Consider the following 13,942-nt stretch of genomic DNA (forward strand, 5'->3'; position numbering starts at 1 on the left):
TATGAAAGTGAGACAAGTGTGGTGCTAATCGACAAGAGAACGCACCAATAATGGTCCATACACCATACTAGTCAAGCAATACGTGTTTATTGCTGGTAAACACAGCTGATATTAATTATAACAATAATAGTTATTAATCATGAATCATACTCATGAACATCATTAGTTGAGATACAACAAAATTGCATAAAAGGCTTATAATGCGAAATAAAGATGAGATTAGATGAATAAAAGACAGATAATGAAACCCCAAGCAATTTAATATAAGTTTATACCTTAGAGATGTGCCATCATTTTCCTCTTCAAAGACTGGGGAGCCCATTGCAGTCACATTGGAAAACCAACACATGTGTCCGAGAGTGCTGGGCGATTTGCACTTATGCCATGGCTGAGCTTCCAATGTTTCAGCAAGAAACCCTCACCTTTATAGTTAAAATTTGGGTGCTGGCCAAAGGTCGGCCTATTAAGTAAGAGAGAAGTTTGAGTTGATCAGGCCCACCTCCTCTCTCAACTAGTTGCACATTATTTCTGATGGCAAAGCACAAATTTGAGGATTGTAGTGTCACCGTGATTATCTAGAGTCAATATTATACCTCCTGAAATTTGGAGAAAGGTCCGAAGACCCTTCTCTGGTTGTTTGGTCATGCTTAAGGGTCAATATTTTACCCCCTGAAATTTGGAGAAAGGTGTGAAGTTAAACTTAAGGTCATATTAATTTGTTTGTTTGTTAAACGCAACAGGAGAAAAACAAAACATATCCCAGTTGTTACAGTACTGAACTCAAATCTGGAGCTATTCTTACAAAATAACGTACAATAAAGGTTGAAAAAAAAAAAAAGTAGCCTGAATGTATATAATATAGAAAAAAAAATACAATTTTCAAAAAGAGCAAAAATCTAAAGAAACAAAATTATATATATATATATATATATATATATATATATATATATATATATATATATATAATTTATTTATTTTTATTTTTTTTGCAATATTTTGTATGAATTTAATTGTATTATCTTTCTATTTCTAAAGATTTTCTGTGAATAAAATATTATCTTTAGACAGTAATTATAAATATTAAGTTTAGATGAAGATGTAATTAGGTTCAAATAGCATCATGAGGCTCAATTAATTTATTTTAATAATAATAATAATAATAATAATAATAATAATAATAATAATAATAATAATAATAATAATAATAATAAACATCTTTCACTAATACAAACCTAACTAAAACCTTCATAGATATGGCAAATGGCAGATACAGTGTCCTGAAATATGACATACATTTTCATTCATCAAGTTTACTTATACATATAATAATAAGTAATTTTGGTAAATATACAGTTTACTAAAGTGAGTTTATTTTCCAACAATGACACATTCTTTATTTTGAATGACTATTACTGAACAGATTAGCTTGTTGCGTTTCGTAAAATACTACCATGGTATTGTTTGTGCTTTATTTCTTTTCATATCACTTTCAGTATTTTATTTTTTTCATTCTTCCTCACATACTGTTCCACTCCTCTGTTTGTGAGGCTGTGCACCCAGCAGTTTCATAACCTCTCCAGAACAAATTACAGTTAATTACACCCATTCCCTCCATCTACCTCCAGTTTGACATACACGACTGGACTGCAATATTCCCCGCCAATCACACATACACACACACTTACATAAACTCACTAGTTGGCAAACAGATGCACACATTAGCTAAAATGGTTCTCCCAAGAACATACAGGCACAAAAAGATCCATAAGAACAGTGGTATAAAGAAACAAATTACAAATACTCAAACTACAGTAATCGACTAGTTTTTCTCAGGAATTGTGCTTTACTAAGTAGTTTTAAAAATGTGTACTTTACCTTGAGTACATTTTCAGTGCAGTATTGGTACTTTTACTCCACTACTTTCCTTTTACATGCAGTCACTACTTTATTTTTTCCAGTCTATGGGGATTAGAAAAATCAGCCCTGTGTTTCCTGTCCACTCAAATCACACACAGAAGGTAAATCGCATTATAATGAACTACCTCAAGACATGGACGATTTATAATTGCAGCAACTGTTTGGAAACATTAAAAGAGTCCAAGAATATGTCCAAAATATTTACACGCATTGACCCAGAGACTGTTTAGATGCATGTCACTGATGAGAAGATGACGGATGTTTACTTTAAGATGACCAAAATGGACTTAAACACCCTGCAGGCACAAGATGTCAACATGACGGCGTAGGGGCATTGGATTTTGTTTGGAAATGAAAATCGGGATGACGTCAAAACTTAACGTCAGGGCTCACGTCAATGTCTAACGTTTAACCTAAAATCAAACAAAAATCAACGTCTAATGATGTTATATTTTGATCTTGTGTGGACGTTACTAATATGACATCTAATAGACATTGAATTTTGGTTGCCAACTTGAAGTTGGTTTAAGATTTTGGCTCGGTGTTGGATTTTGGCAACTTTCCAACACAACCTAAAATCAAAAAAATATCAGTCAAAGTTTATTGTATCAGTCAAATATAAGTCATTTGAAGTCGTTATTGGACATCAAAATATTGTTGTCCTTAGACACTGGCTAGACATAGAATTTTGGTCACCTGAAGTCACGTTATGATGTTTTGTGCCTGCTTGGCAATCACAAAATGCACTACAGAATGTTACGTTTACACACATTCACGAATTACATGTTAATGCATCAGGTTTTTACAGTGTAATACTCACTACTCGAGTACTTTTGAAAGGTTATTTTTTGCTCATACTTTACTTTTACAACAGATAATTTTACTCTACCTGCTCTAAATTTTTAGGCTAGTAATGGTTATTTTACTTAAGTATGATTTTTCAGTACTCTTTTCACCACTGCATACAAGCTCAGTGCGGCTGAGGCTTTGGAAACATGTTACACATATCCACAGAAAATGATAAAAGAAAAAAAAATGCATGTGTTTGGATTGGTTGAGGCTTATCTGCAGCCCACTTCACCATGCTTTTTGTTTCTTTTGGGAACAGAATGTTAAAACAAAGAAATTCCATCAGCGCTACACTTTAGTTTCACCCCTCAATTTCCAAGGGATGTTAGGAAAGACTAAGCATGAGGAGGTAACAGCTCTTATTGATACATCTGACAAAGAACAAAACAGACACACAAATACATTCAGATCAGGTTTTAAATCCTTTCCATGGAGACAGCGATTCATCTGTAAAATTGGGTTTTTGGAAATCGCTAAACCTGCAGGTGCGCACATCTGTGAAACATGACTATATACGCTCGTGCGCACATCAAAAAGCATGCCATAATGTAATTTTAGCATTGTGTGTGTATGGTGTGTGATTCTGTACGTCGCTTGCCTCTGCAAAATGACAATAATACATTCACCAAACTATTTCTTTTACCCCCGGTGCTTTGAAGTAAAATTGAAAGGATGGAGGGAAAACAAGCACAGTGCATTTCTGCATATTAAATACACAATTGTGGGTTTTCTCACTCTCTTAGCATTCTGCTAATAATGAAACACATATTCTATGTCTCATATCAAAGGCTTTCACTGCTATATCAAAGTATCGCATATCAAAAGCTTCGGTTTTGAGGTTTGTAAGTATTATACATGGAAAATGACATATTAACATATGGTATGCCTTCAAAACTAGAGTATTTGACATACAGGACGTTTAAATATTGTACCTGAGTAAGCATTTATCTTTCACCTCTCTCCGTTAATGGGATGAAATATTTATAGCGTGATGTTTCTTTTGGCAGCAGTTTAGAGACGTGTTTGGTGGGACAGAAGAAACTTCTTCAACTCAACCATGTTGCTAATGGAAGTTTAATTGTTAATGAGGCTCTGAATCATCCGCAAGGAATTCCATTGTTTGGACGCCGCGTACTGTTTTTAAACAGATCTTGGAAGTGAGAAAGACTTATGCAGTGACGGCTGCCAAAGATTCCAGCTCGAGCTGAAAGCCGACATCCTTAAGGGAGTGTGTGTCTGGGTTACAGATCGCATATTTTGATAATGTCTTGGCGATGTGTAATGACTGCCGAAAACATTGCAGCCAACATCTACAGGTGTTTTAACAAGGAACATGTGGCTTTGACTCTTCTTTAAACAACAGGATCTTTTTCCAGCTATCAATCAACATCTGGAAACTTTACGCTCTAAGTAGAAAGCATACATCCAGCTGAACATTAAGATTTTTTGTGTTGTGGAAAGGTCAGTGTAAGACTAGATAAATTATTAATGTTTAAATTATCCTGATAAATAACTCCAAAATATTTGATAATTGTGATAAGCGAAACAAATTTTAGCTAAGGATTATTTGGCGATGTGCTGTGAAATTATTATTAGATTTGTGCATTACTTTATAATTATGCTTTGGTCTTTTTTATTTTTGTTTTTAAATTTTGATTCTAATAGGCTGGAAGATGTGCAAATAAAATAATTTGCATGTAGTTCTAGTCAGTTTTGATCACAAATCTGAAAAAAATAATAAAATAAATAAATAAATAAAATTGTAGTAATGTTCACCAGGAAGCCAATGAGGATCAACCCACTCACCAAGATTAGATTTTTTCAGTGTATTGCTATTGTCTCTTGAATTTAGTTCCTTACAATTACCACTTAAACCTAAAATAAGCATTACTAAAATTATTTGTTTAGAAGAGTGTTATTGAGCTGTTTACATTAATTTCCTGACATAAAAGCCAACAATTTCTTTGTTTGAGTGTATGGTTAAAAAGTAACTATTGAAACAAAAATTGTGTAATTTGCAATTTACACTCCCCTGTCTGTCTGTGATTGATTCAAAGCAGAGAAATCATCTAATATGTCAGAAATGACAAACAATGGTCAACTATTGTGCTACAAAGAGCAGATTGAAGCAAATAATTCTAGTTATACTATGGTTAACGCGTAAAAATACATTGTTCAGATGTTGTGTTTCAAGATTGTGTCAGAATTATGCTTTAGTTGGGTCGAAAAACTTAATTTTAAAAAACTTTTCAGCTTATGGTGATGTTTTAACTGACTGAAATTATGATTGCTAACTATATATTTTTGATATGTTGAGCCCTAACATGTGAGGATGGTCTCAAAAGATCCGGTTCACGGAAAAGATATGAACTTTCCATCACTACTTTGTATCTATCCCCAGAATCATCCTTGCACTCTTATTAAATGGTATTAGGCCTGCTATCTTGTGGGCTGTTGTAATTTAATTTGAGGATGGGTAGATGGTAGCGTTCATGTCTCCTATGAACACAGGTTTCAAAAAAATGTATCTTTGGTTGAGATATTATACAATATTCCAATTATTTTGTATTTTGCACCTAAAAAAATAAAGCAATTTTAAAATATAGCAACTAATAATAACTAGTAGATCTGCCTAGAAGGTTTTTTGCCTTTTTGTTGGTGCATATATATATATATATATATATATATATATATATATATATATATATATATATATATATATATATATATATATAGAATTGACATAGGACTGCGAGGCGGGAATTGAGCTCAGGTCACCGTGAGCACCGGAGTGCATGTGTCGGTGCACTAACCACTACACCACTGGCGCCGACTTGTTGGCATGCTTTTTATGTCAACGACTGCAGGAACTGCCCTTTGTGCGTAAGTGCTGTTGTTGATATTGGTATAATTGTAATATTTAATACTATTGTGATATTCAAGACTTGTGAAGTCAGTTAATTCAAAACAGTAACCACTAGTCTCTTCTCCATCTTCAAAAGTCTCCTAGTCGTCTTGAGAACACAAGCACTGCTGTCACCTCAATGGAAACCCCGCCTCTGCTTTTATATGATTGGAGAATGAAACAGATGCGACTGACGTAACCTACTTTTCTGCTCAGAGTTTACTTTTTCCAACTGCGAACACAGTGCACAACGGTAAAAATGTGAGGTGCAGTAAACGGTTAAAACACAAGGTAAGCATGGCTCAAAAGCAGCATGCAAAACGCTCACAGCCGTTAGAAAATCATCCAAAGGCACCTCTCAACGCAAAAAGCCTGTTTGGTGTCATCGACCCTTTAGAATGTCTATCAACCAATCTGAATCAAACATTTAGCAGCCCTGTTACCAAAATAACTATATTCGATTTATGCCATTTGATTAAACGCAAGCCTTCTGTGCAAAGCCTCCTCTGTTCCTCATCTATGAGTGGCAAAAACTGACCCTTCAGTCCCTTTCCAATCCTGTTTGCAGCAAAGGTAAATCGAGGTCTCACTTCATTCGCACAGATGCACAGCACATGCTTTGATGTGGAGGCTTGGTCGGAGCTTTGATCCACCTCAGCTTGGCTTAAATTAAACTACCTGAGCGCCTCTGGCAGGACACAGAAGATGCTTGGGGCTAAAGCACAGGCTGGAGGAAAGACCTTGACCTGGAGACACACACCAGCCAGCACAGGCTGAATCACTCACACTTTGGACACTCAGGGCCAGCATGCATTTATGTACTTCCTCTTGGGGTGTATAGATTGGTTGTTGTATTGCTGGAATGTAAAAGGAATGAACATCTTGATTTTTTTTTTCCTTTTTCCCATTTGCAAAGATCCATTTTGCCTCAGTACTTCCAATCATCATTTCCCTCTTATAACTGTTCAGCTGAACTGTCAGCTCAGCAAAAGCCGCTTGCAATTACTGTCATGGCAGAAAGCAACAACTCACTCATACAGCATTTCATTCAATCCAGAAAGTCAGAATTTGAAACTTTTTTTTTTTTTTTTTGTCATTTTCCAATGACTAGATGATGTGGTTGAATTAAATGGAAGTGTATTCACAGTTGAAGCACTTATAAAAGAGAAGGGTCCTACAGCACGATAATGAAAGCTGTTTGCAGAGATAGGTGCGCAAAACACTGCAAATTGAGCAGTTGATTATTTTACACCTGTGAAAGAAATGCGAGAGCTGTTCAGAGTCATTTATTCTTTGCAATTTGGAGAGATCTTAGCTGGCAATCGAACACCTGCGAGGCGAACGGTGGCTCTGCAATTTGCTTCTTTGTACGTCTTTAGAGTGTCGGCCATTGGAACGGGAAAGTCAGTGATATGGAGATAGAAAATCCCTCCTGTGAGACTGAATGGGACGCAGCGGATGTAGTGACACGACACTTTAAACATGTCAAATTGTTCTTGCAATGGCATAGCCAACAGGATGTGGTCTTGGATTTATTGGTTGATTTTAACAAACTACCATGCCTTTTATTAGTATTGATTTTGAAATAAGTCCCTTTTGCTTGAATTTGTTTGCTTTAAAATACTGTAAAATCAGAAATAATATGCTGATGTGGTGCTTCAAAAGATTTAAAAAATAAAATAAAAACTAGAAATGTCTTGATTAGGATTTTTTGCCCTCAAGTCCGAGTTGCTTGATTTTGAGCATCTGCTGATACTAAAACCTGATCCGATACTTCTATAAGACGTAAAAAAGATTTAAGAAGAGTGAAGAAACAGATCCAGGATGTTCCTCATGTTTTCTTTAATTCAGCTTATTTTAACATTCAACAACTCTGTTAATAAACAGAGCACTTCTGTGAGGTAGCTTGAACAATCAAGTAAAAAATAACATAAATTCTTCACTTTTGGACTTTAGTGCAACAGTAAAAATAATCTAACATAAAAGCAAATAGCACCTTAACTTAAAATACCCAACATGCAATCCCAAGTTATCTCACAGGTTGCTCTGGCAATGTTGTCGTCATCGGCTTTATAATACCTCCAGACTGCAGACATACTCGCACTTTCCGCTTCAAGCTGCTTCTGTGTTCTACTTTGCTGGTAATTAACCAATAGTGTCTCTGAAACAAAGTGATGTCATGCCGCACGCATTGCTGTTTCTGTGTGAAGAAAGAGGTCTAACTCTGTGCCACCGCATAACTATAGATAAAAATTTATATTTATAATGCCGTCCGATTATTTTTTTTTTCTCTAAATGTATCATTGTTATCAGGCTCCTGTGTGTAGGCTCAGTAATATCAGATTTATGGTTAAGAATAAGTCCTTTTCATGGACTTTAAATTAAAATAAATCAACATAAACAAATGAGGCTGAAAAAAAAAAGTTCAGTTTTGATGGAAATTTCAGACGGCACTTAAAAGTTTTCTAACTGAACTCGATTCGGATTGAGTCTGAAACTGTGTGATCGGGCACAATTTCCAATCACATGATCGGATCCGGACATCCCTGATAAAAGCATACAGTACTCAGTATAGCTCAGTACAGTCCATTTTTGAAATGTAATATTTTTCTTCATTTCTCAGTGAATATTTTGGTGCATTTGATCAAAACAAATTTATTAAACAGATATATTTATTTAAACAATGTTTTAGTCACCAAACGTCTTTGAAATAAAAAAAGATAATAAAATTAAATCATGTTAAATATTGCAATAAAAATTCCCAAAAAAATAAATAAATAAATAAATACTGTCTTGATCTCTTTTAAAATTCATATTTAATATTTTTCTTTAACATAAACTTGGCTGCACTAGTTTTTGGACAGTTATCATAAGTTAATTTGAACAAAACGGATTTATTAAACATATATATTTATGATAGATTTATGAGGGGTGTACTCATATATGCTGAGCACTGTATCATATGGAAAGATTGAATTGAGTTGAATTGCTATTAGTTATTCACAGGATTGATATTCTGATGTTCTTTTTTATGAATGCAGTTCTAATTAAAATGTTTATGAGCTAGAATTATTTGTAAAGCTTTAAAATGTCACTTTTAATTAGTTGAACGTGTCCTTGGTGAAAACAAACAAACACAAAAGACTAATGAGTTGAATGAATAAATAAAATAATCTTAAATATTAAAAAGAGGGAAAAATGTGCAAACAAATGTTCTAAATTATACTATTCTTATTTGAACTTTAAAAGACATGTTAAATCAAATTTTAATGAATAAATATTACATTAAAAACAAATTAACATTTTACAGAAAAATTTTGCATATTTGTAGGACAATTCAGAGAACTCATTTGTTATTATTGGAAACATTTTATTCTAAATTATTTTTTGCTAACTATTTACTCATTCATTTATTCATTCATTTTCTTTTCGGCTTAGTCCCTTTATTAATCAGGGGTCGCCACAGAGGAATGGACTGCCTAATTCTTTTCTATTTTATAAGTATTTTAATCTACACAGTCTACACCAGAGATGCCCAAACGGCCCACGGGCCAAAGTTGTGCCTAACCTTACATTTGGCCTGCCACCCCATCTGACAAGAGAGGAAGAATAATGGGTAAGGTTGGGGCAAATGGGGCAAAACAATTTAATTATTTTCAATTTTATTTCTCTAGTGCTTTTACAATGTAGATTGTGTCAAAGCAGCTTAACACAGAAGTTCTAGTAGATTAAAACTGTGTCAGTCCAGTTTTCAGAGTTGAAGTTCAGTTCAGATCAGTTCAGTTCAATGTGGTTTACATTTCACTGCTGAAAGTCCAGACACTGAAGAGCAAATCTATTATTTGTCAATTATTATTAATTGTTTAGCTACAAAAACAAACTAAAATGAAATGTTTCAGTTAAATGTTCTGAATAAATCAGATTTTTATGTTTAAAAGTAAATACTGTTATTTGATTGATAGTGAGCAATGCACAAGACAAGTTTAAATATTAATAAATAAAAAAATAAAAAAAATTACCATGGAAACTTTAATGTTTTACAGTTTGGTATATATACCTTTGGTGCGCCAACCTCAATCAAATTTGGTTTTTAGGGCTATGGGCCTTGCGACTATGCTGTCAAGGGGCACAAAGGGACAGGGTGGGAACAAACAGAAATATAAAGTAACTGTAAATACCCTGTTACATGTAAATGAAGATGACTCAGGACCAACTGACATAGGTAAATACACAAGCTGTTTGAGTGTATGGTTATGTATGTATGGAGTTTATAGCTTCATAAAAAAAAAAAAAAAAAATGTTTGGGTACTCCTCGTCTACACTGTAAAAAAAAAAAAAAAAAAATCTGTTAATTAACAGTATGTATTTTGAGATTCACAAGTTTTTTTTTTTTTTTTTTTTTTATTCCTTGATGGTTGTGAATTTTATTATGTGACCTTGATCTCTGCTCTGCCGACATGTAATGTTGAAAATACAGTTTAACAAAGTGGTTTTATTGACAATTAAGAAGTTTTAAATAATAGAATTTATGAAAAATAATACAGTTGAAGTCCCCTCTATTACCCCCCTAAAATATTAGGCCCTTTGTTTTTTTTTTTTGTTTGTTTTTTTTGCCAATTTCCGTTTAGCAGAGTGAAGATTTTTTCAACACATTTCTAAACATAATAGTTTTAATAACTAATTCCTAATAACTGATTTATTTTATATTTGCTATGTTGACAGTAAATAATATTTTACTAAATATTATTTAAGATACTTCTATACAGCTTAAAGTGACATTTAAAGACTTAATAGGTTAATCAGGTTAACTAGGCAGTTTAGGGTAATTAGAAAGTTGTAATTGTAAAGTTTAATTGGAATTTTGTGTGCTTATTTCTATAGATCAAGCATTGTTTCTCTACACAAATCTGCTGGTCAGCGAATTTGCTCCACATTTGCGTGTGCATGATTGAGCAGAGCATCTGGGTATCAACTAAGCATGTGGTTTTATCCACTATCTGTCAGAGCGCCACACCTATGCTTTTTCAGGCCCAAATCCAAGTGTAACCTCAACTGAAATGAGCAAAAAAGCACACCGCAAAGCCTGACATACCACAGCATTTCATCACAATGACTCAAATGAATCGCACATGCATGAACACACTCCAATCTGCTTTCCATCCCTCGCCACTTTTGTCTTTTTTTAGTTCAGCTCTAAATACCATTAAGAGTTCAGACACAACGCCACTGTCTTGTGACAGATTTCTTGTTCAAAGGACTTTTTTGTTGTTATTGTTATCTTCTTCCTCGCTTCTTCGTGTGTCTCTAATCTAGACTGAGAGTCAGGTAAGATCTTCTGAGGTCATAAGTAGTGTAAGAAACAGAAGGTTTTTGACAGAAGTCCCACAAGACTCTCCCCCCCTCAAGCGCAGGTCGATGTTGTTGCAGTGAACTGATAAAATAGTGTGTGAAGTATGCCTTTGGCTTTGTGTGTGTGTGTGTGTGTGTGTGTGTGTGTGTGTGTGTGTGTGTGTGTGTGTGTGTGTGTGTGCGTTTGTGTGTGTGTGTGCGTGTGTGTGTGCGCGGATGACTAATGTATGAACTCTATGAGGCATTGAGAAAGAAAGATGTCAGACTCATCAGACTGTATATCAGAATTTGGAATAAAATATAAATATATATATATATATATATATATATATATATATATATATATATATATATATATATATATATATATATATAAATAAATGTTAAATGTAAAATAGATGTTTTAATAGCTCTCTGGGTTAAAGTTGGCACGGGACTGAATTTTTCCTGTCAACTGCGACATAATTCGGATTGTCAAATGAGTTAAAGATGTTGGAAGGTATTTGATTTTGTCTAATAGGAATTGATTGGGTCATTGTGGTTTACGGTGATCTTGCACAAAAGATATTTTGCTCCCATCTTGTGCTGTTAAACGTGTCATCCGAGAAAAGATGTTGCTGAAGAGGGAGAAAAATGTGACTTGATTAAGTGTAAAAGGAAATTAAATGAAAAAGAAATCAAATAAAGCAATAATAAAATAAAATAAAATAAAACTCTTAAAAATTCTAAATATAATTAAAATAAAATAAATTAAAAGGGAATGAAATACAATTGATAAAATAATAAAAAACTAATGAATTAAAATCTATTTGAAATATATATATATATATATATATATATATATATATATATATATATATATATATATATATATATATATATATAATGAATTTAAATTAAATTAAAATAAGTTAAAAGGAAATGAAAGAAATAAAATAAAATACAACTAAAATGTTTAATCAATTTAAAATAGAATTAAAATAAATAAAAAAGGAATACATTTTATTTAATAAAATAAAACTAATAAATTAAAATTTAAATAAAAATAAAAATAATTAAAGTAAAACAAAAAAGGAATGCTATAAAGTAATGACAAAAAAGTAAAATCAATTTAAAAATAAAATAAAATAAAATAAAATAAAATAAAATAAAATAAAATAAAATAAAATAAAATAAAATAAAATTAAGGTAGGTTCCTGAAAGGTAATGAAATAATAATAATATCAATAATAATAATAATAATAATAATAATAATAATAATAATAATAATAATAATAATAATAATAATAATAATAATATAAAATAATAATAATATAAAATAATAATAATAATATATATATATATATATATATATATATATATATATATATATATATATATATATATATATATATATATATATATATATAATATATATATATATATATATATATATATATATATATATATATATATATATATATATATATATATATATATATTTTTTTTTTTTTTTGCGGATTTGATTTTTTTTTTTCTGGTACTGCCTGAACATGTCCATTACTTCATGCATATGGATATTTGTACCAAATTTAGACAGACTGGATTTGCAGGATAATCGCATCTAATAAAACATTACATGCACTATGATTAGAAAAGATTACTTTCAACATGGAGAGCAGAGAAAAAGTGTAATTAGACCTAAAGTTTATATTACATCTTTGCATCACTGACCCAAAACATTTGCACAGAAGCATATGTATATGCCAAAATAATTTCTTAATATTAGTATAAACTAAACTGCTTTATTGTAAACTATAATACTACTCAATATGCTAAATAAATATAGCATAGCTGAGAGTGTTTAAACGAAAAAAAAAATAATAATAATAAATCTTACCAACACCACCAGCAACTTTCGAATGGCGGCATAGCTACATAAAATAACAAACATGCTGAAACACACTCCCAACGTGTTAATGCTGAGAATATTCCCTCAGTCTTTCTCCACACAGTGATGGATCTAATTTGGGCTGAACATCCTCTCAAGGCGAGTTCAGCCAAGAGCTCTATAATTATACGTTTAATTTAAGCACAGTCAGGCCATTAGCTGGGTGTGGTACATTGTGGGTTGTTAAAAATGACTCCATTCTGGGGAAATGAGGGAAAGACTTCATCTGAAATAAATAATGCTTTCTCCATGTCTTGATAAAATATCACTGAGAAGAAACTGAGGAGTGACTGACATAAGGAGAAAGATGGAGAGAGAGAAAGAGAGTGCTGTAGAATTTTAACAAAACTTCAATGCAATAGAAAATATGTTATAAACATTTATCAAATAGAACAGTATGATTACAAAAAGAAAAGAATTGTTTTCATTCTCAACTACCCAACATTACCCAGCACACACACACCATCATATGACATTAATATTAGGTTAAATAAATTAACCTACAGTAAATTAATGTACAGTGCCTAAGGAAAATGTTATTTTGAGGTACAATAATGATGTCAAATGATGTTGATATTTGGTTAATTTTAGGTTGTGTTGGAAAGTGACCAAAATCCATCTGATAGATGTCATATTGGTAACGTCCACACAATGTCAAGGTTATAAGGTCAATGTTGATATTTAGTTGATTTTAGGTTGGATGTTGGACTTTGATGTCTGACTGACACTGGGTTCTGACGTCAACTCGATTTTCATTTACAAACAAAATTCAACGTATATATTGGCGGAACGATCCGCCAACTTATCCAGCAAGTTTTTATGCAGCGGATGCCCTTCCAGCCGTAACCCATCTCTGGGAAACATTTACACACACATTCACACACTAATACACTATGGACAATTTAGCCTACCCAATTCACCTGTACCGCATGTCTTTGGACTGTGCGGGAAACCGGAGCACCCGGAGGAAACCCACGCGAACAAAGGGAGAA

At 32.6% G+C, this 13,942-nt stretch overlaps 1 protein-coding gene and 1 long non-coding RNA gene across 6 annotated transcripts in view; one reads left to right on the top strand and one right to left on the bottom strand.

Moving 5' to 3' along the window:
• Positions 1–13,942, bottom strand: part of LOC147843249 (uncharacterized) — a 650,118-nt gene that overhangs the window by 118,736 nt on the left and 517,440 nt on the right. The window lies entirely within an intron of this gene.
• Positions 1–13,942, top strand: part of pcdh7b (protocadherin 7b) — a 236,814-nt gene that overhangs the window by 53,504 nt on the left and 169,368 nt on the right.

This window comes from Danio rerio, chromosome 7 (assembly GCF_052040795.2).
Source record: "Danio rerio strain M-AB ecotype USA chromosome 7, GRCz13ab, whole genome shotgun sequence".
Classification (NCBI taxonomy): Eukaryota; Metazoa; Chordata; class Actinopteri; order Cypriniformes; family Danionidae; genus Danio; species Danio rerio.